Below are 23808 nucleotides of genomic sequence, written 5' to 3'. Positions count from 1 at the left end.
TTGTGGCTGTTGTTTTGGCTGTGTGGCCGGGCAAATGGAGCCAAGAGCTGAGCCAGTCGTCTGGAAGAAGCAGGCTCCCAAGATTCCAGCTCCGTGTGTCTAGAAAACTAAGCCAGTGATGAAATGTTCGAGGTGGCTCTTTGTGTGCCTTGTTTAGCCACGCTCTCATGTTAGAGGAGGGGACCCTAAGGCCTGAAAGGGGGCAGGCACGTGGCAGCTCTCCAAGGACACTGCTGGCAGATGCTGTGTTGGAATCCCTGCCTCTGTTGCAGAGCCGTCCCCACCCCCAGCCCCTCTCCACGCATCCCAGTGTCACTGCAGCAAGTACCTTCCTCTCAGGTCTAAACTCAGTGGGTGGAGCTGCAGGGGACAAAGATTCTCATATTTTGTCCTTTTCTGGCTAACTTTTGTGATAGGGATTTGCACGGAATCCAAGAAACCAGGCCAGTTCTTGATGTTCACAAGATGCTGGGTGAGGAGACTTTGGAGCCTGAGCCCACTTGGGTGTGAGCATCAACCCAGCCACAGGGGACTGTGGGGCTGGGGCGGGGTCAAATCGGTTTCCTTTCCTGACATCCGGTTTCCTCCTTGCTGTGTTGAGTGTGATGGCACCTTCCTCACAGGCGTCAGGTGTAAATGAGAGGCCGTGGGAAATGCTGGCATCCCTGTCAGCTCACCACACGATGTGCCTCCCTTCTTCCTCCTCTCTTCCTTAGGTGCATCATGTCACCTAATTATGTTCACTTTTGAGATCCCTAAACCCTTGGGGGTGTAGTAAGGCAGGAAAAGAGGGGGAAGGGAATATTTGTTGAACAACTCCTTTGTTCCAGGCCATATGCTTCTGGAGCCATCTTGTAATTAACCCTGGGATGTTCTTCACAGGAGAAGTAAAATCTTTCTCTGAAAGCTCTTAGGTTTGGCCACTCATGTTCACACGTTTAGTCCACAAGAATGTTAAAGCAGGCCTTGGACTTAGTCCACATCTTGTATCCCAACTCCAACCACATCCAAGATGGTGGAGATACAAGAGAGGCTTCATCTCATTCCTCTGCCTGAGAGGGGACACGCTTCGCATTCCCCCACTTGCTTTACTTTCCATGAGAGAGGTGATCACCCAATTCATGGACAGGGAAGGTGAGGCTCAGAGTGCTTATACAACTTGCCCAAGGTCACTCAGTGAATGGAGTTGGGTTTTGAACATGGGCCTTTCTAATTTCTAAGCCTGCGTTTCTCTTTTGACCCAATCTTAGCTTTGGATTTTCCACAGACCTGTGTGTGAATGTCACAAGGCAATTTTGAGTAAACTGAGGTCATATTGGAAAATCAAGTCTAGAGAGAAGGCCTGTGTTCTTTAGATCTTTGTATTAACCAGCTCAGACTGCCACAACAAAATACCTTGGATTGGGTGACTAAAATGACAGATATTTATTTTTTCACAGCTCTGCAGGCTGAAAAGTCCAAGGTCAAGGTTCTGGCTGGGTTTGGTTTCTGGTAAAAGCTCTCTTCCTGGCTTGCAGACTCTCTCTGTGTGCTCACATGGAGGAGAGAGGGTTCAGGCTTCTCTTTCTCTTTTCCAAAGGGCACCAGTTTTATGGCATTAGGGCCCCATCCTTATGACCTCATTTAACCTTCTGCTGCTGCTGCTAAGTCGCTTCAGTTGTGTCCGACTCTGTGCGACCCCATAGACGGCAGCCTACCAGGCTCCTCCATCCCTGGGATTCTCCAGGCAAGAACAGTGGCAAGAACAGTTAAGGTTCCATCTCCTATATAGTTACAGGATGGTTTAGAGCTTCACATATGAATTTTGGAGACATAAATATGCAGTCCATAACAATCTTTGTATTGGGGATTCACAGAGTTGGACATGAGTTTAAATGATGGATTCTGATCACAGTCTTCTTAACAGTAATAAGGCCCAGCTACAAAAGGGGAGCATGTTAGAGAGTTGAAGAAAGTATTTAGAAAAAGCCGGTCTTGTCTGAAGGACTATCCCTTGATTTTGTGTAACAATAGGGAACCCCAGACCACATATCTTGCCCTATTCATTTCTAACACTGTTTTTATCTTCTTGGCTTGGTTTTCCCAACTTGTAACAAAAGTAGTTAACACTGTGTTGTTGTTGTTCAGTTGCCAAGTTAGCCACTCTTTTGGACCCCATGGATTGTAGCCTACCAGGCTCTTCTGTCCATGGGATTTCCCAGGCAAGAATACTGGAGTGGGTTGCCATTCCTTTTCTGAGGGGATCTTCCAGACCTAGGAATTAAATCCACATCTCTTGCATTGGCAGGCAGATTCTTTACCACTGAGCCACCTGGGAAGCCCTAGCACTGTGTTAGATTATGCCAAATGTGTGTGAATGTTAGCTCTTATTATCCTCCTGTCTTGCTTTGGTAGTTATTAGTGCAGTTAACAAACTATTCCTGGATGCCCTTGCCCCATTCCTAGCATTTCTAGGACCCCTGAGTTGCATTTAGTTGTATAACTTGCTCTGGCCAATGAAATGGGAATGGAGGTGGTGGGATCACTTCAGGTGAAAGCTTTAAGATCTAGCGCAGCCACTCCAGTTTTCCCTCTGCCACTCTAACCAGAAGAGCTCTGTTTAAGGGCTCCTTCATAAGGCTGGGTCCTGGAGGGACAACAGTGTCGAACAGAGCTCCCAGCTGATCAGCCATGGACAAGAGGCATGAGCAAGAAAAAAACCATATTGGTTTAAGCCCCCAGATTCTGGGGAAATTCGTATTGTGTCATAATTTAGCTTTATCCTGACTGTTTCCTTCTTCGGACCCAACACTCCGCACTGTCTACACCATCAGCTCTTGATTCATTCAGCCCCTGGGGGTTCTGGGTTACCATCCCAGTTTGCAAAAGGGGACACCAAGACTCATAGTGATGAAAGCATATTGTAACTGGAGACACAACTAGGAAGTAAGTTTGATTTTGAACCCAGATTTTTCCAACTTGGGAGCTCATGAGATTGCCACACTATGTGTATACTCTTCTCATTTCTTCTCAGGAGTCTGCTGGCATTTCGACCTCTGAGTCAGGGTCTGAGCTGTCACCTAATCGAAGACTATCAGCCATTAGGTTAAGGGGTCTGCAAACTATGGCCCCTGGGTCTTATCTGTCCCTTTATTTGCATTTATAAATAAAGTTTTATTGGAAATTGACTATGCGCTGCTTTCTTACTCCAACAGTGCAGTTGAATAGTTGTAACAGAGACCAACTGTTTGGCTCACAAAGCCCAAAGTATTTGCTGACTCTTCAGAAAAGGTTTGCTGACCTTTAATCTAGGCAGACTATGTTTCATTTGAAAAGTTATGAAACTGAGACCAGAGCAGTGGAATATGCGTTAAAATGGAAAATTATTTTCACGCAAAGCTGTGCGTAACGAACCATTAGGCATAAGAAAAAAATCTTCGGGGTCTATGTGCATAACTGTTCTAAAATTATATAATTCCAACATACCATTCATTTCTCTCTGCATTAAAAACTGGCTATGTTTTTGCTTTTCTTAAAGAAAACTAATAAACTGATTTTTGATAACCCTAACCAGAGATTAAATGAGAGAAAAAAATCCACTTTTGAATTGGTTTGGAATTAAATGTTATGTTCATTCTTACAATATGTCATAGATGGCATTGTCCCTGTTTTAGTTCATGCGACCTTATATCATGAGCATTTCCCAGGTCACTAACATTTTACATGAATGTAATTACTGATGGTTGCACAATGTTCTGCTCTATAGAAATGCTATAATTTATATAATCACTATAATGTTTTTGTTTTTTTAGAAAATTTTCCATTATACTGCGTCTTTTTGCATAAATCTCTGCCCACATTCCTGATTTTTTCTTGGCACAGATTCGTAGAAGTAGAATTCCTGGCCCAAGCATATGAATGTTTTAATGGCTTTGATTCATTCTATAAATTTCCTTTTTGAAAGAATTTTCCAGTTTATATTATACCTTGAGCTTTAGGTTGTTTGTCTTACTACAGTCCTTGAATCATTGTATGTTGTTATTTTTATGTCTTTCCAATGATGATATGTAAATATAGTATTTTATTTTCATTTCATTCAGCATGTTTTAATCACCATTCAAGGGGGATTGTTTTCATATGATACTAGCTATTTATGTTTTATGTTCTGAAAATTCTCAGTTCTCTTTATTTGACTTTTTATTAAGAACTCAAAATACTTTTTAGAACTTTCCCCGATCTATTTACTAAATCAGTTTTATTGATTACTTCTACTATTTTCATTTTTAATGGTTTTCTTACTTGGTTGGAAATGGCCCTTCCTGACCGTAACCCTGATCCCTAACCCTCTCTGTTCCTTCACTCCCCTCTGAGTGTGATATTTGTCATCCTCACAATCTGCATTTCCTCATCTCAGCCCTACTCTCCTGGGTTACCAGCTTCCTTTGCCAACTGCAAAGAGTATAAATGTCAATGTTGTGATTGCTCAACCACGACCCCACGTGTAGTCCCTTCAGCGTCACTTTTGACAGGCTTATTGCCTTGGCCTTCCATTGCTTCCGTCTTCCAAATTCTCAATAAATCCATCTCATGTTTAATAAGTGGGAGAACTTCTAGAGAGAGTCTCAAAAGTGGAATCATTCAATGCATTTACTTGTTACATATTCATTGTGCACCTACTGTGTTTCAGGCACTGTTGTAAATGTTTGGAATATGTCCATAAACAAAGACCACTATGTTCAGAGAGCTTTTAGTCTATGGTGAAGACACACAGTGGTCAGTAAATTAAATGCGTCAACTAGTCACCAGTATTGCAGAAAAGGAAACAGTGGACAAGAAAAAAGGAGATCATAGGCTGGACGGTGGTTGTGATTGTAAATGACTGGTCAGGTTAGCCTTCAATAAAAAGGTGAGATTTGAGTGAAGACTTAAACGAGGGAGGGAAATAAATATGCAGTAGAAAAGCAATCCAAGCAATCCAAAGCCCTCAGGTGGCCCTAAGGAGAGAGCATATGTGGTGCATTCAAAGAAGGAGGGTGGTGGCTGGAGCAGAGCACTAACAAGGAGAGAGAGTAGGAGATGACCTGAGCCCCGACCCTAGCCCTAAGCAGACAGGTTAAGCCCGAGAGGCCAGGAAAGAGTGCTGGCCATGTCAGGCCACTCCAGGGAGCGTGGATGCTACTCTGAGATGGGGGAGCTGGCTGCAGCCATAGCATTGAGCAGAGGGGTGACTTGCCTCACACAGTTTGAAAGCCCTCTTCAGGTTGCTGCACCAAGAAGCCTCGATGGAGGGGCAGAGGCAGAAGCTGTGCACTGCACTGCACTGCTGCAGAGAGGCTTGCCGCTTGGTGCGGGTGGCAGCAGTGGAGTGGCCTCGGGTGCTGTGCTTAGTCGCTCTGTCGTGTATGACTCTTTGCGACCCCATGGACTGTAGCTTGCCAGGCTGTAGCGGTGGGGAGAGGTGATCAAATTCCAGACTTATTTTGACATTACGGCCAACTGGATTGACTGCTGGACGAGATTTGAGGTCCTGGAGAAGAGGAGAGAGAAAAAAAGGGTAACTGCAAGGTTTTGGCATTGAGCAGTTGGCAGGATGGGCTGCCATTATCAGAGAGGGGAGAGTTAGGGGAGGAGTGGGTTTTGGAGTTGAAGACTGGGGATTGCTTTTGGGCATGTGGCATGTGAGATGCCTAATTAGAATTCCAGGTGGAGATGCTGAACAGGTGACAGGACAGCGGGTTACAGGAGCGGGGTCTGAGCTAGAAAAGGAAGTTGGGAGTTGCTAGGATATAGATCGGAGAAGGCAATGGGACCCCACTCCAGTACTCTTGGCTGGAGAATCCCATGGACGGAGGAGCCTGGTGGGCTGCAGTCCATGGCGTCGCTAAGAGTCGGACACGACTGAGCAACTTCACTTTCACTTTTCACTTTCATGCATTGGAGAAGGAAATGGCAACCCACTCCAGTGTTCTTGCCTGGAGAATCCCAGGGACGGGGGAGCCTGGTGGGCTGCCGTCTATGGGGTCGCACAGAGTTGGACACAACTGAAGCGACTTAGCAGCAGCAGCTGCAGGATATAGATGGTATTTAAAGCTGTCAGTGTGCATGATATCCCAAGGGAGTTATTGCAGCTACAGGATGACCAGCTCCTCTACAAATGACTGTGCTCTGGTACCAGCTGGACTCTGAGTGGAGTGCAGATTGCTCATTCTTCTTCTTTCCCCTCAACTTACTAGCTCTGTGCTTTTCAATCTGAGTGATGACTCCTGCCAGGAATCACATGAAAGTTATATGGCATCACATGCTCTGTATCTTCCTTGACTTTATGATTCAAAAAACTCAGAAAAATGTTTATCTTATACTTATGTTTTATTGAGTAGCATACAAGTGATTTTGTTTTTTAAAAGGGAAACCACCATCTTTAACAAAAACAAAAAAAATCTCATGCTTTTTCTATGTTTTGTCTCATCGATCTAATTTGATCAAAGCCAGAGGTATGTGTTCCCCAGGTTAGGTATACTATGGTAGAAAATGAGGGAAGTAACCTCATGAATTAAGAAGAAAGAAAGTCCAGAGTTAACACCTTCACTCATTTTTAAATTGGGATATAGTTTCTTTACAGTGTTGTGGTAGTTCTTGCTGTACGATGAAGTGAATCAGATATGAAAGTTAAGTTGCTCAGTTGTGTCCGACTCTCTGCAACCCCATGGACTGTAGCCCACCAGGCTCCTCCGTCCATGGGATTCTCCAGGCAAGAATACTGGAGTGGGTTGCCATTTCCTTCTCCAGGGGATCTTCCCAACCCAGGGATCGAACCCAGGTCTCCCGCATTAGAGGCAGACACTTTAACCTCTGAGCCACCAGGGATATACGTATACATATATCCCCTCCCTCTTGGACCTTCATATCACTTGGCTTTAGAACTTTTGACAGTTTCTCAAGTCAGATCTTTCTCCCTTTGTGAAGGTTTCTAAAGCATGCAATATAGAATCTGAATGAATATTCCAAGGAAAGGATAAATGTGGTTTGGGCCAGGGCAGCATTTTTATAATAAATATGTGGCCTCCTATGGTAATGATTTTGTATTCAGCCCTTCTAAGATGTGTGATTTTTTGATCCATTTGTTAAAAATATAATTTTAGGTCTTTACATTTCATATAACTTGATTTATCTTCACAGTTTTCGCAGTTGCACATGTATTAAAATTTTAGTCTCTCACACAGGATACACATGAACAAAGCAATGGGGAATCTGAGGGGCCCAGGAAACAATGGATCCAACTTAGAAGAGTGATGAAGGGAAGTCCTGGGTGTATTAATCTATGTTCCTACTACCCCATTCATTTAGACTGAAACAGAAGAGTGTCAGTCTTCAGAAAAGAGATATTTTGGGGAGAAAGTCTTTGATGCTTTCTTGAGACACTAGAAATACTTAAGGATTTGCTAAAGATGAATAGTTGGAGAATAGAAAGGCAACTTAAAATGCCACAAAAAACAAAAAGCTGTACAAACAGAGCAGTGTTATCATTGCACTTTACTTAGCTTGATTAATCCCCTCCAAGGGGAGACCTGGACCACAACAGACTGGTTCCAAATAGGAAAAGGAGTACGTCAAGGCTGTATATTGTCACCCTGCTTATTTAACTTCTATGCAGAGTACATCATGAGAAACGCTGGGCTGGAAGAAGCACAAGCTGGAATCAAGATTGCCGGGAGAAATATCAATAACCTCAGATATGCAGATGACACCACCCTTATGGCAGAAAGTGAAGAGGAACTCAAAAGCCTCTTGATGAAAGTGAAAGAGGAGAGTGAAAAAGTTGGCTTAAAACTCAACATTCAGAAAACGAAGATCATGGCATCTGGTCCCATCCCTTCATGGGAAATAGATGGGGAAACAGTGGAAACAGTGTCAGACTTTATTTTTCTGGGCTCCAAAATCATGGCAGATGGTGACTGCAGCCATGAAATTAAAAGACGCTTACTCCTTGGAAGGAAAGTTATGACCAACCTAGATAGCATATTGAAAAGTAGAGACATTACTTTGCCAACAAAGGTCCATCTAGTCAAGGCTATGGTTTTTCCTGTGGTCATGTATGGATGTGAGAGTTGGACTGTGAAGAAAGCTGAGAGCTGAAGAATTGATGCTTTTGAACTGTGGTGTTGGAGAAGACTCTTGAGAGTCCCTTGGACTGCAAGGAGATCCAACCAGTCCATTCTGAAGGAGATCAGTCCTGGGATTTCTTTGGAAGGAATGATGCTAAAGCTGAAACTCCAGTACTTTGGCCACCTCATGCGAAGAGTTGACTCATTGGAAAAGACTCTGATGCTGGGAGGGATTGGGGGCAGGAGGAGAAGGGGACGACAGAGGATGAGATGGCTAGATGGCATCACTGACTCAATGGACATGAGTCTGAGTGAACTCCGGGAGTTGGTGATGGACAGGGAGGCCTGGTGTGCTGCGATTCATGGGGTTGCAAAGAGTCCGACACGACTGAGCGACTGAATTGAACTGAACACCCTTTTAAAAATTCTTGGGACTTCCCTGGTGGCTCAGATGGTAAGAATCTGCCTACAGTGCAGGAGACCCAGGTTCAATCCCTGGGTTGGAAACATCTAGAGAATAGAATGGCAACCCATTCCCATATTCTTGCCTGGAGACTCCCGTGAACAAAGGAGCCTGCTGGACTACATACACTTAAGAGTTTTTAAGCTAGTGGTTCTCAATCCGGGGCAGTGTTGCCCCGAAGAGACATTTGGCAGTAAGTGGGGAGTGCTCTTGGCTTGCAGTGGAGACCAGGTATGCTGTTAAACATCTTACAAAGCACAAGATCGTCCCCGCCTCGACCTGAACAAGGAATTATCCAGCCCAGAATATCAGCGGTGCTGAGGTTGGAAAGCCCTGCCCTAAATGAAGAGCAAATGCAGAGAAAGGCAACAAATACAGTTTGATTAGTATGTTTTTACTCCAAAAGACAATTGAGATTTTTGAGTGACTATTTACTTTCTGACATGATTTAGCAGTGTTTTGATAAAAAGATAAAAACTATCCATTTATAGTAATCTGGATAAAGCAACTACCCACTGGTATCCTGTCAAGGTTCAGGTATTTATAAAGCATATTGGTCAATATAATGTATATCCTCTGTGTGAGGTAGGCTGTGAATACATACTGGCTGTTGGGGTCTGCATGTGTGTGGGGGTGTGTGTGTACATGTATGTATGCACTTGCTGATTTTGATGGGAAGTATAAATTGGGTTTTGGAAAAAGATGCCCCCAACTACCTCCAACTGTAAGCCTTGACTTCTTCCTATTAAGATTTCCCTTGCAACTTGGCCTCTTTTAAACTCCTATCTTGTGCATTCTGTCTTCTAATCTAATACCTCTGCGTACATATCTAAACATGATCAGTGACAGTTTTCGCTGCGGGGTGAGGCTTTCTCTGACAAGGCCAGTGAGCGCTGATTTGAGCCCAGCCATTGTGAGTGACTTCAGCTGTCTCTTCAAGTGACATCCAGCTACTTGAGAAAGGAGCGATGACGAAAGTTCTTTGGGCAGAAAACTTTCGCTGACAAGAAGGTGACAGGTCCTTGCACAGCTGGTCTCTGATATGCCTCGGAAGGGGCCCATGGAGTGACTAATTTGAGCTGTGCAGTAGCTGGGAAGAAGTGTGGGGCCCATGCCCTCTTAGGGCTTGTAGAAATCTGTAAGACACAGTGGCAGTGGGTGCGGACTGGAGGAACCCCTTGTTGCTGGGGCAGCAGGCCAGTAGTCCTGTCTGTTTAGAACATGAGAAGAATGAAAATTTTCATGGTGAGTGGACGTCTGTTATCTTTGCCTGCCCAGAATCTGTTCTTCCTCCTCCCGATCACAGCACCTCATTTTCCCTTCAGCAAGTCACCCCATCTCTACTTTCATTTGGAGCCAACCCTGGTTTCCTGGCTCCAGGGATTAGCGATTGACAGACCCGATCCTTTCATCACAGTGGTTGGTTCAGGGAAGGCTCAGTGACTCAAGACGATCCCAAGAGACTCAGTTCTGTGCCTTTGCCACAGCAGTTGGGAAGGAGGTGTTCTTCCTCCCTGAGGTCACCACACTGTGGATGGAAGCTTGGAACTTCTAGGAATCACAATGTGGAGCAAGTCACCTAGAGAATGAACCAACTCAGAGAATAGAAAAGCTGAGAAATGGACAGAAAGAGACATTCCAGAATCAGTGAAATTATTTGGCCCCTCATTCAGCTGTGTCTGAAGGGCCCTGTATCCTAGACTTTTCCATTGTACGAACAATGAGTTCTTGTTTTCCCCTTAGTGTACTTATGTTTGTTTCTCAACAGAAAGATGCCTGATTGCTACAAACAGCGACCATTTTTGAGTGCCTGCTCTGTTCCAGGTGGTGTATGTCCAGGAGGTTGTTTATCCTCATAGTGACCTGTAGGGTTGGCACTGCCGATGTCCTCGTTCTAGAGAGGAGATGAGCACAAACTTGGTGGCAGGAATATAGGGTCTCACAGTTCTGGAGGCCAGAAGTCTAAAATCAAGGTGTTGGCAAGGCCACTCTCTCTCATAGTCCCAGGGGAGAGTCCTCTGTCTCTTCCAGCTTCTGGTGACATCAGGTGCTGCTTGGCCCTGGAGACACATCACTCTAGTCTCTGCCTCTTCTTCACATGGCCTTCTCCCTGTGTGTCTGTGTGTCTTGAATCTTCTTCTACTTCTCTTATGAAGAAAACTGGTGCTGGGTTTAGGGCCTGTCCTAAGTCCAGGATGATCCCATACTTAATTTAATCACAGCTGCAACAACTTTTTTTTCCTAGATAAGGTCACATTCATTGGTGCCAAGGGTTAGGACTTGGACGTGTTTTGGGAGCTACTAGTCAATCTACCCGGAGAAGGCAATGGCACCCCACTCCAGTACTCTTGCCTAGAAAATCCCATGGATGGAGGAGCCTGGAAGGTTGCAGTCCATGGGATCGCTGAGGGTCGGACACGACTGAGCGACTTCACTTTCACTTTTCACTTTCATGCATTGGGGAAGGAAATGGCAACCCACTCTAGTGTTCTTGCCTGGAGAATCCCAGGGATGGGGGAGCCTGGTGGGCTGCCATCTTTGGGGTCGCGCAGAGTCAGACACGACTGAATCGACTTAGCAGCAGCAGTCAATCTACCACAACAGGTGTTTAGAGTCTGAATAAAGACAGGCTAGTGGGGATGGAGATGAGAAAAATCTATATTTGAACAATATCTAGAAGATAATTGAGATTAATGCATAGAATGATACAATGTCCAAGATTTTCTTTAAAAAAATCCAAAAGTGGAAGGAAGAGAGTGGGTTATAAATTAAATTTCCCCAAGTCAGTAAATCACTGAAGTTGGGTGGGTATATGGAGATTATTATACTACCCTCTTTACTTCTGTATATATTTGAAAGTTTCCAAAATAAAAACATTTCAAAAGAAGATAATCAAGAATATTCCATTTATTTATGTTAATTACTTATTAATTAAATTTCAGTTTTGGTTAAGTCCTCACTGTATACCTGCCATTAGCTGAGTCCCTTGTTGATGGGTCATGGAGTAGTTACAGATGTGTTTGTTTTTCCAGTGATATGACACTCTCGTATCACCTGACAAATAGGCCTAAAGATTTACTTCATGTGGAGACATGCACATGTGTGAAAAGATTTTTGTCTTAGGCTAAATAGAGCTTCCATCACAGGTGAACGGGAGATTCATGTTACCTTGTCCAAACCCAGAGTCAAAACCTACAACTAGCCAGCGTCCTGCTGCAAGGAAGCAGCTTGTTTTCTTTAATCTTCCCAGTGTCGCCTTAAAAGTAGGAAGGAGCGACAGTGATCCCAACTCTGTAAACTAACTGTCACAAGGAAAGGTGAGCCTATTTAGCCACCAAAAACACCACAATATTTTAATTGTCTTGTCTCCATAGCAGACGTTAGTTATCAGAGTGGAGTAAGGGGAGAACGCAATGCACTATTAAATGCAAACTAGACATCTGGGTGAATGTGATTCTGTAGTTTAATCCACGTGCTTTTTTCAGATCCTTCCTCACTTCTTTGCAAAGCATGGTATAAAAATGATGTCAGAAGAATGGTTGGCTGAGTTGTTTAAAAGCCTGCAAACACCATTTACAAGGTGTGTTGTTGACAGTTAAAAATGATGTATCTATTATTCATGGTGTCCCCCGTGACAGAGAAGATGTTGCTTGAACTTGGCGACTGTAAATGAACAAGGAGCGAAGTAATGGAATCCGTGATGTAACCTGTGCTCAGTTGCTTCTGGGGACTGTTCTGAAAACTCAATATTGAAGTTTTCCTAGGAGGGACAACCAGCTTGGGGATATCTGAGTCTGATAGAAGCACCGCGTTAATGAAGTTTCCTTGTACCTCCAATTGTTTATCTCAGTTTCTGTGCTGTAATCGTCTTTGTTTAGTCTGCTACTTTCAGGCTGCAGGGTTTAGGAGCTCATATCTTGTGCTCAGCTGGTAAAGAATCCACCTGCAATGTGGGAGACGTGGGTTCAATCCTTGGCTTGGAAAGATCCCCTGGAGAAGGGAAAGGCTACCCACTCCAGTATTCTGGCCTGGAGAATCCCATGAACTGTACAGTCCATGGGGTTGCAAAGAGTTGGACACGACTGAGCGACTTTCACTTTCACCCTGCACTCCGGGAGACAGTGAAGGACAGGGGAGCCTGGCGTGTTGCAGTCCATGGGGTCCCAAAGAGTTGGACATGACTTAAAACCTGAATGACAACAACCCTGCACTGAATCCCAGCTCTGTCAATGGCTAATCTGGAAGCCCGAATCTAGCAGGTCAGCCCATCTAAGGAGCAGTTCCCCTTTTTTTAAGTGACCATGTTTCATAAAGCTGTTGAGAGAATTCAGTGGTGTAATGCCTGAGATACACTGAGCACAGTGTTTGCCTATGTGAATTACTCAGTGAACGCTAGGTGTTACAGAGGGAAGAAAATCAAATCCAGGTGCTTAAGTGTGATTTGCAGGCCCGTGGCAGGATCACCACTAGGGAGCTTGTGAGAAATACAGACTCTTGGGCCCCACCCTGGACCCGCTGAATGAACGTCTGCACTCTGCTTGGACCCCTGGATGATTCATATGTGCATTAAAAACACGAAGCTCTGGACACACTCCTGTTACAGGACACGGCGACAGAGGCTTTCCCTGTTGCCCTGGGGCTGGAAACACAGGTGCTGAGGAGCCCCTCCGTCAGAGAGCCGGACACGCTGTGGATGCCAGCCCACCCCAGCTTGCTGAGGGTCTGTGCGGCTGACTCTCCCACCGTCTGGCAGTCAGTGGAGGGTTATCAGTCAGGAGTGTTTGGCTGAGAGTACAGCAGACTTAAACATTTTTCAGTTTGTTTCCCCCAAAGCCAAGTAAGGTGTTACCTTCAGGCACATCACTCTCCAAGGCTGGGGATACTTTCAAGAGGCAGGAGGTGTGTCATACCCACTTGGTGGTGGCCAGCCCCGTGGGGTCATCTGACCAGCATGGAGCGTGGGGAGAGGTTGGCAGGTGCCTGCTGCCTCTGGAAGTGTGTCTGGACATAGGGAGTAGAAGCTGATGCTTCTTCTGGAGGTTTCTGAGGGCAGGAAGGGCCTGAGAAGAGAGCTGAGGACACTGCCATCACGGCGCCCAGGAGGGGGTTGGTGCTCCCTCGGTTCCACGTGAAAGGGCGTGGGCTTAGACGAGGAGTGGGCCCTGCGGTGCTGCTGCTCTGGGATAGGCGAGCCCGGCTGGCAGCATTAGTGTGGCTGAACAGGAGCAGACGCTTCCTGTCGGTGGTAGGCTCCTTGAAGACGGGTGGGGGCCAGGATGACGTTTTCCCCTGCCTGCGGCACCGTGGCTTCTCTCTGCGGAGACCGCCGTGTCGACAAGGCGCTTGGCAGTGGACAGGACCCTCAGCCAACGTCAGAATGGCTGTACTCCTTCCCCACCGTCAGAGAGGTGACTGTTTCCCCCCTGTCCTAGGTTCTGGGGAGGGGTTACCTCAGAACCAGCCTTGGGGTTTCCACCCCTCAAGTGCTGGGAAGGGGGGGTGAAAAGGAAAGCCTCCCAGTTCCTGGGGCTCAAGCCCAGCTGGCCATGAGGAAGGAGAGGGGTTTCAAAGAGGATGTGAGTTTGCAGTTTCCAGGGCTGAATTTTGCATAGCTTTTAATAAGTGAACATGACCGTGGCATTTTGGAATCTACCCAAAATTTAACCAAGCAGATAGAAAATTACACTACAGTCTGAGGCAGTGACTGGAGAAAAGACTGTAACATTTCTGAATTACATTTCTCTATGTTGTTCCACTCTGAGCTCCAAACATAGGTTCCGTAGTCTTTTGGGTGTTTAACATCCACAGTTTGGGCCATCTGTCAGCAATCCTTGCCTTGATGATTTCCAGTAATTTTCAGTTTTGCTCAAGGCTGGATTTGAAGCCCTTGATTGCCACTGAAACCAGGGCGTGGGCACTGCCCACTCCCCAGCCTGCCCTCCTTGACCCTGCTTGGGCAGAGTCTGCTTGTTTTCATGTACGTATTTTTCTGTGTTGTTTGCTTGGAAATGGTACTAAGTCACTTCAGTCATGTCCGACCCTTTGAGACCTCATGGACCATAGCCCTCTGTCCATGGGGTTCACCAGGCAAGAATTCTGGAGCGGGTTGCCAATTCCTTCTCCAGGAGATCTTCCCGACCCAGGGATTGAACCCACGTCTCTTAAGTCTCCTGCATGGGCAAGCAGGTTCTTTACCACTAGCGCCACCTGGGAAGCTCTCGCCTGTAAATACTGACTCTGAAGAGAAGACAACTGCCCACTGAGCTAACAGTGGGCTACTGGAGACATCCAAGAAAGGCGTATTTCAGAGTTGGGGAGAATATGGAGAGAGGGATGTCCGCGCTGGTGACAGCTTCAGTTGACGCTGAGCACATTTTGGTTGGAAGCTCTGAGTCGAGATGAAGGGGCGGGTTGAACAGTTCGTGCCTCTTCTTCTCAGGGCTGAGCGTACCTTCCGCGCACCAGACTCTGCTTGTGGTTTAGTCACTGCTTCAGAGAGCTGAAAGACTGTGGCCTTGACTGTATCCCAGGGTACTGGCTCAAAACAATGGAAGGGAACATTGGGGCTTTGGAAATTCACTGGAGCAGTAGGCTGCCTTACAAAGGCATGGAGCTCCTGTCACATGAACCAGGAAGTTTCGGTGTTTTTAGAGCTGTCAGGACCTGTGTTGTGATCTACATCTCCTTGTCCAGTGTTCCTGATGCTACACCTACAGGTGATAAACCCAAGACACTGTCAATAGTGTTGAGATAGAAGGGTGAGCCCTGCTAGAGGGTTAAAGTCAATGCGTAATGGACCAGAAGAGAAATCTGCAAAGTCATTGTTACCTTAATCACAATAAAGTAATGGCTGAAATTATTGATTACTTACTATATGCCAGGCACTTTGCTGATCCACTCATCTGTTCATCCGCCCATTCCCCCACCCGCCCATCCATCCCTTCATGCATCTGTCCATCTACTCCTCTTCTTCTTAAATCCCCTGTGAGGTTGGTGTCAACATCTGGGTTTTATGGATACGGCGTGATTCCCAAGTCCACAGGTTTGATCTGTAACCTGACTGAGAATATTCAATGTCCAAAGATAAAACGCGTTTCTAGGGCTGGAGCTAGTCAGTCCTGAGAGCGTGGAAAAGGAGAGACAAAGAAGCAGAGTCCTGGAGGGCAAGGCCTACCCAGTCTCAGATTTATTCAGAGGAAGAGGATTCTTGCCCAAGTGTCCTCCAACTTCATGATATCCTGGTCACACTGACCCTTTCCCAGGGGAGGTTGTCTACTTCAGGAACTCCTCTTTGTTGTCGCTTCTGTGGATGTCAATTTGGGACAGGAAATAGGTTTTATTTGTATCTTAACTGAAACGTCATTAGGAAAATATAGTCTGTAATGTGTGCATGAGAGATCATAAATACATATGTGCATGTGTAAAATAGATCGTGTGTGATGTAGTGGATTATACCTGGCATAGATCTACAAATATATAATTTGTGTATGTTATGTTTTATGGCTTCCTCTCTTCTGTATTTTGTACACACATGTCCGCACTCATCGTTTGAGATCACCTGAGGCACTGGAGCGGGTAGAGGGCCAAGGCTTCCTCTCTGTGCTGGGGGCCAATATCTGTCGTGTCCCTGCTTTGCACCAGTTCCCTCTGGTATGTGGTAGAGCCAGAATTTGGACCCAACTCTGGCCACTTTCAAATGCAGGGCTCCTCCAGGTGAGAGCAGGAGGAGCTGTATTTCCTGCTCTTTCTTTGGAATACCGGGCAGTCGAGCAATCTTGTCTGTAGCTGAGCATCAAGTAGACATTTGCTCTCTCTAACTTACGCACAACCCAGAAAAGCAGCTGGGACCAGCGGCATGGGGGCCAGGAGCCGCGTCCCGGGTCTGGGCCCTTTCTCACGGTCCAGTCACTGAAGAGCAGCTACCTCGGCCCACGCCTCACGGCTCTGAGCTGGCTGTGGAGTGATGTGAGCCGAGGTGTCTGCAGTCCTGAGGTGTAAATAAGTCCACAGAGATCAATCTCAGCTGTGGAGGTGCGATTCCACTTCACTCTATGCTCCTCAGAGGCTTCGAGCAGCAGCAGTCGGAGCCTTTGCCCAGGAGGGCAGTCTGAGTCCATCTCCCTGAGCTGGGTTTCCGGGGGACCAGCTGGAGATGCGGCTGAGCCAGGCTGGACCTCAGGGTAGGAGCGTGGGGCTCATGTCCTGACTTTGGCCAAGGGCAAAGTTTCAGAGGTAAGAAGAGATTCTTTTAGGAAATGTATTAAGTATATATTCCTGTTTTTTTTCAATCTGTCTTGGTTTTTGTTGCTGTGAAAGGCAGTGTCTTTTTCAAAACCTACAACCATGTCTTCAAAGTAGGTGATTAGGACATTGCAATGATTAATTTTGTTTCTCCAGGCCTGTGTAGTTTCTTCTTTCCTTGCAGCCCCGTCCTCCCTTAGAATGCACCTGCAGTGGCGAGCAGTGGTTCCCAGGGGGTTGGACACTGCCCCCACCCCCAGGGCAGTGCAGTGGAGCTGAGGTTGCCTCTGAGTTCACCCTGCATGTGTTTAAAGTCGAACTGCTTAGAAAAACGGAGCATTCATTTTGCCAGTCCAGGAATGCTGCTTGCTTTGGGTGGGAATTCTCTTTTCCTTCGTGCACAAGGGCTTCATCCATCACTGCGCTTCCTTGTCCGATTTCATTAACCTGAGCTTGTGTTCATCTTGTGGCGGCTTAATAACCTTTATTTGTGGAATCCCTCAAAGAAAGCCTTGGTTATAAATCCCACGTCACAAAAATGAAGGCATAAATGCCAATCGGTGTCACTGCATAATATTTATTATTTTAATTAAAGAAAATGGATAGTGACATTTATTAGGTCACAAGTTACTTGTTAATGGCAACAAATGACAAAAAAATTACTGATTTTATGAGCAAATCTTGGAACGTTCCTCAATGATTATTCTGTTACACTCTCAACGTGAGTGGTGCTAACAATGCATTGGGCACATTTTTGGAAGCTCATGCTGATTTTTGGTGAGACACACTTCCTGTGGGGTAAGTATCGGCTTAACCGAGAAGTGAAGTCAGAACTGACTGTGAACTCAGTTTTCCGCCCCCTAGCCCCCAGGTCTTTTTAGCATATACTTTGACTTCCTGAGATGTGTGTGTATGTGTGTGTGTGTGTGTGTGTGTGTAGGTTACTTCCAAAGCAGAATAAACATAGTTGTGAGAAACAGGGATGTTTATCACAGTGTTGTTCTGTGTTGTTTATCACAGAATACGTGGTAGCCCCTTACTAAAGCACCCATTCAGACCGGGAGACAAGTGAAAAAGAGTGAAATGCAAGAAAATAGTCCAAAGGCTGGGGACTTACAGTGTCTTTAAATGTGTATTATTTCATTTAATGTTCACCCTCCTGCCATGAGAAACGTACTCGCCTATCTCCATCTGTTTGTTTATTCACTCAGTCAGTATATCTCATCGGGATTAGTTACTTTAGGGCAGAGTTTATGGACGAGAAAACAAACACAATTGTTTAGTAACTTGTACGTGGCGCCACAGCCTGGACCTGACAAAGCTGGCATGTGAACCTTTCATTTGTGTGGCTGTAAAACCTGTGATTTTATTAATATCCTGCCCTGTGCCCGAAGCAGTGTCCTCTGACCACAGGGATTGCGGCCTCGACAGTGGAGCAGCTGAAGCTGGGTGGCTCTGAGGAGCTCACTGCAGCTGAAGTTAATTTTAGTTGGCCAGGGTAGCTGTGAAGTTACGTTTCGCAGGGTTTATTCTCCTTTGACTATTGTATGACTCTTTTCCTGAGTGAACAGGCTGAGGAACACTGCTGGAAGTTTAAGAAACTGGTCTCTTTCACAATGGTTATTAGCTTGTTTACAGTCATAACTGGTTGTGGTCTTTGTTTTGATGTATATTTTGTTTTCATCCTACTGATGACTAAACATTAAAATAAAAAGATTGTGTTGTTTTCACTTTACTTATTTTTTTTTTTTTTTTTTTATGCTTGGGGCTGGTGCACTGGGACGACCCAGAGGGATGGTATGGGGAGGGAGGAGGGAGGAGGGTTCAGGATGGGGAACACATGTATATCTGTGGCGGATTCATTTTGATATTTGGCAAAACGAATACAATTATGTAAAGTTTAAAAATAAAATAAAATTAAAAAAAAGTGGGTTCCACTGTTAAAAAAAAAATATATATATATATATATATATAAATAAATAAGAAAACTTCCTGGGTGATAATTGCTGTTCAATTCTTTTTTTTTTTTAATTTTATTTTATTTTTAAACTTTACATAACTGTATTAGTTTTGCCAAATATCAAAATGAATCCGCCACAGGTATACATGTGTTCTCCATCCTGAACCCTCCTCCCTCCTCCCTCCCCATTCCATCCCTCCGGGTCATCCCAGTGCACCTATCCTGGTAGATTTTTATCCCTTGAGTCCAATGACAACAAGAATAATTTCATTCTAAAGACAGAGTCCACATTTACAAGGTGGGCTTAAAGATAAAGCCACATGAGGAAAGAGAGAGAAACGGGTATTTATTGAATACATACTTTGTGTTAGCCATTATCCTAAACACTTTCCACAAGTTCTAGCATTTAATCTTTTAAGATATGCTCTATTATTTTCCCACTTTATAAATGAGATAACCAAGGCTGAGAATCTTCCCACTGTACAACCCAAGTGCAATGGTTGATGTGTATTCCCACAAAGCCTCTGATCCTAGGGCACTCACTGCCTGACCTTTGCAAAAAATTTTGAGGAATAACTTACATACATCAACATGTATATTAAGTGTGTGGTTCAACAAGTTGTGACAAGTGCATACACCCATATAGCTGACACCTCAATCAAAATATAAGACATTTTTTAACGTCACTGCAGAAAGTTCCCTCATGCCCCCTTCTAGCCAAACCCACCACCCACAGGCATCCGCTTTCCGGATTTCTTCACCATAGATTCTTTTTTCCTTTTTCTAGGACTTCATATGCATGGGATTGTATGGCGCACTATTTCATTTTTGGCTTCTTTCATTCAGCATGTTTTTTAAGACTCATCCATGTTGTATGTATCAATAGTTCATTCATATTTTATTGCTGATAGTGTTACATTACATGGGATGCTACTGTTTATTTATTAATTTTCCTATTGATGGATATTTGAATCCTTTCCAGTTAGGGGAGATTATGAGTACAGTTGCTATGAACATTTTTTCAGAGGTCCTTGTGCAAATCTGTGTTTTCATTTCTCTTGGGTGAAGAGCTAGGGTTGGGATCACTTGGTCATAGGGTAGGGAGATGGTTAATACTATAAAAAACTGTCAAACTGTTTACCAAAGTGACTGTACAATTTTATGCTCTCACTAGAAGTATGTGAGAGTTCTGGTTGCTCCGTATTTGCCAAATTTTGCATGTCAGGTTTTAAAATTTGGATCATTCTAGTGGTTTGTTGATGCCTCATTTTTTTGCTTAATTTGTATTGCCGTGATAATTAGTGAGGTTGGGCACTTTTACTGTGGGCTTGTAGGGCACTTGAATGTCTTCTTTTTAGGAGCTCCTACTCAAATCTTTTTGCCAGTTTTCAAGTTTTAAAAAATTTGATTGATCATGTAAATATTATTGATTTGAAAGAGTTGTTTACAATTTGAGGGAAAATTGATATCTTAATAATGATGATTTTTCAAGTCCATGAACAGAATATATCTCCCCAATTGTTAGGAACTTTGTTAGTTTCTCTTAGCAATGTTGTGTAGTTTTCAGGGTCTAAATCTTGCATACATGTTAAATTTGTTGTTGTTATTTAGTTGCTAAATCATGTCCTACTCTTTTGTGACTCCATGGACTGTAGCCCAGCAGGCTCCTCTGTTCATGGGATTTCCCAGGCGAGAATGCTGGAGTGGGTTCCTTTTCTAGGGGATCTTCCCGACCCAGCGATCGAACCAACGTTTCCTGCATTGGCAAGTGGGTTCTTTACCACTGAGCCATCAGCGAAGCCCCATGTTAAATTTACCCTTGTATATTTTTGGTGCTATTGTAAATGATATAATTTAAAATTTTTATTTTGTAATTGTTCATTACTGGTATGTTGGAATGGATTTTTTGTGTATTTACACTGTGTCCTATGATCTTGCTAGTTCACTTATTAATTCTAGAACTTATTTTACAGATTCCTTAAGATTTTCTATTTTACATAATTATGTCATCTGAAAATAAAGATATTCTTACTCCTTTTAAGTTTTATTTCTTATTTCTGCCTTATTGCTCTAGATAGGACTTTCTGCTAAATATTAAGTAAAAGTAGTGAAAGCAGAAATCCTTGTCTTATTTCTCATCTTAGGGGAAAATTTCATTTTCTCTTAAGAATGATTTTAATTGCAGCTTTTAAAAAATTAATACTTTTTATTAGATTAAGAGATTTCTTTTTGTTCCTAGTTTACTGAGAGTTTATTTTTTAATTATGAATGGGAATTGAATTTTGAACTTTGTCACAAGTTTTTCTGAATCCATTGAGATGACTGATTATAGCATATTTTTCTTTTTACTGTTGATGTGATCAATTACATTGATTTATTTTCTAATATTGGACCAATCTTGCATATTATTGATAAAGAGTATTTTTGTTGTGATATATTATCTTTTAATAAATTGCTGAATTTGATTGCGAGTATTCTGTCTAGGATTTTTATGTCTACTTCAGTGACATACATTGGGTTGGTTTGAAATTTCCTTCTTTCCTTTCTTTCTTCCCTTCCTCCCTTCTTTTTTTCCTTCCTTCCTTTTTTCCTTTTTGTATCTGGGTTATATTACCTTCATAAAATGAGTTGTCAAGTATCCCCTCCTCCTCTATTTCCTGAGTTTGTGTAAGATTGATAATATTTATGCCTTAAACAGATGATAGAATTTATCACCTAGACCACCTAGGCCTAAGCCTGGAATATTCTTTGTGGAAAATTCCACAAAGAAACTTTTAAATTATGAATGCATTTTTAAACAGATGTAGCACTATTAAAGTTTTCCATTACTTCTTGTGAAATTCTGGTGATTTATTTCTTTCAAGGAATCTGTCTACTTCATCCATGATAAATTTATTGTGATACATTTTTCATAACAGTCTGTTATTATCATTTTAATGTCTGTAATGATATAGTCTCTTTCATTATTGATATTGATAATTTATGTTTTTCCTTTTTCTTGTCAGATTTGCTAATAATGCTCAACTTTAGACCTCCTTTTGGTAAGTTTTGTTGATTTTTCACTATAGCTTGATTTTTTAATTTCATTGATTTCTCCTCTTTATTATCTTCTCTTTTATTATATATCTTTTATACATCGTCTCTTTTTAGTTACTTGATTTAAACTTGTTCCTTTTTTCCAGCTTATTCCTAGTGTTAGATCATTGATTTTACACCATATGGTTTTCTAATACAAATTTTTGAAGCTGTAAATTTCCCTCTAAGCACTACCCACATTTTGTGCCTTACTCACATTTTGATACATTTTTTTCCCATTGTTGTTCAGGTAAAACTATTTTCTTATTTCTCTAGTATTTTTTTTCTTCGAACCATGGATTGTTTAGAATCATGTATATTTTAAAAAAATATTTGGAGTATTTTATAGGTTTTTTTCTTACCGATTTCTTATTCAATCCTGTAGTTTCACATTGACTTCTGTCTGTGTTTTTCTCATAATATCTAAATTCTCTTAGTCCTTTAAGTCCTTACAAAAGGTTAATGTAGTAAATAATGCTGCAGTAAATATCTTTATGTGTGTATGTGACTATTTTTGTCTTCACTGTTTGCTTAAGACATATTATCAGAAGTAAAATTATGGACTTAGAGGGTATGCAATTTTTAAAATGGTCTTTTCTTTTAAAAATTTTTGCCAGGTTGTCTTTCATGTAGCTGCTACTCTTGCCCCATCTCTGTGAACAGGATTTCTATTTTCCTGGAGTTTTCCTGCAGAGATTCCTGTCTGCATGGAATTCAAAGCCCCAATGTCTCCTGAAGTTGTATAGTATGGCTGCTTTGAGGAACAACCCAAGTTTTAAAAACCTAGATTCCACAAGAGGTAAACAGCCTCTCCCATTTCCTGTCTCCAAAATACACTTTTATTTTCAAACTTTGTTGTTGCTCAGTCACTAAGTCGTGCCTGACTCCTTGTGACCCCCATGGACTGTAGCCTACCAGGCTTCCCTGTCATGGGACTCTCCAGGCAAGAACACTGGAGTGGGTTGCCATTCCCTTCTCAAACTTGGGCTGTGGGAATAATTGCTACTCAAAAATTCTGGCCACGTCCTAGGATCTATCCCACTTTTTTTTTTAATGAAGAATTTCAGTCTTTAAGAAATTTCACATTTCCATAGAAGGGCCCTAAAAATCACTTTCTTGGAGCACCTGATTTCTTGGTATCTTCCTAGGGTTTTTGAGCAATCAGGAAGGCTCACAAGAGACTCACAGATTGTATAACATTTCCTTTGTTTCTAAACATCTTGCTTAGAATGCTAAATCCACCCAGGGTCCTGAAATCAGGCTATAGGGCTTATTTACTATCAACTTCTTCACAGCTTAGTAGAATCCCAAGACCTCTGAGAACCCATATCCTCCCCCAAGTTCCAATTGTCTCTAATAGAGTCATTACATTTATAGTAAACATATCATCTCAATCCTATTCTAGGGCTAATAATTAGTCTATGGTGCAGATATACATAGTGCTGGGATTTATAATGATGACAAAGAAGTCTCTAAGATATATGCCTATTTTACAGGGACTTATTCAGCTTGTGGGTGTAAACAAGAGTTCATTAACCCTAAAACCTTCACACTGTAATAGCCTCTATATTCAGGCACACTCCGCTTTTGAGTCCATGTGACTAACTTGTACTGATTGGTCTTGGTGAGTCTCACTGCTGTTTCTACCAGATGCAGCTGAACCTGCTGCCTCTAAGGCCAGTCCAGGTTTAAAAAGAGAATTAGACTTTCCCTTTCACTGGGTGGAGTAGTAAATACTGCCATGTTTAATTTTCCACAAAATGAAACAAAACAAAAAACTGTTGTATCAGTCTGAGATTAGTCAGAAAAACAGAGCCTCCACATATATTATGGGAAAAAGAAGTTTACTGTACGACCTGTCTTTCATGAGTGTGGGAGAAGTCTAGGTGTGATGGTTTGGAAGCCAGATGATCAGAGACGCAGTCACTGGTGACTGAGGCTTGACACTCAGTCACATGGAGGAGTCGCAGGCCCTGGGGAATGGTGGG

At 43.3% G+C, this 23808-nt stretch overlaps 1 long non-coding RNA gene across 1 annotated transcript; it reads left to right on the top strand.

Moving 5' to 3' along the window:
- The first annotated feature begins 19534 nt into the window (after nt 1-19534).
- On the top strand, nt 19535-22623 carry LOC129631628 (uncharacterized). The gene is made up of 3 exons (XR_008704141.1): nt 19535-19617; nt 21751-21786; nt 22438-22623. It is a non-coding gene; the product is annotated as an uncharacterized LOC129631628 (long non-coding RNA).
- Nucleotides 22624-23808: the final 1185 nt, after the last annotated feature.

Source organism: Bubalus kerabau, chromosome 17 (assembly GCF_029407905.1).
Source record: "Bubalus kerabau isolate K-KA32 ecotype Philippines breed swamp buffalo chromosome 17, PCC_UOA_SB_1v2, whole genome shotgun sequence".
Taxonomy (NCBI): Eukaryota; Metazoa; Chordata; class Mammalia; order Artiodactyla; family Bovidae; genus Bubalus; species Bubalus kerabau.
Note: the sequence above shows the minus strand (reverse complement) of the source record. Positions and strands in the feature narration are given on the sequence as shown.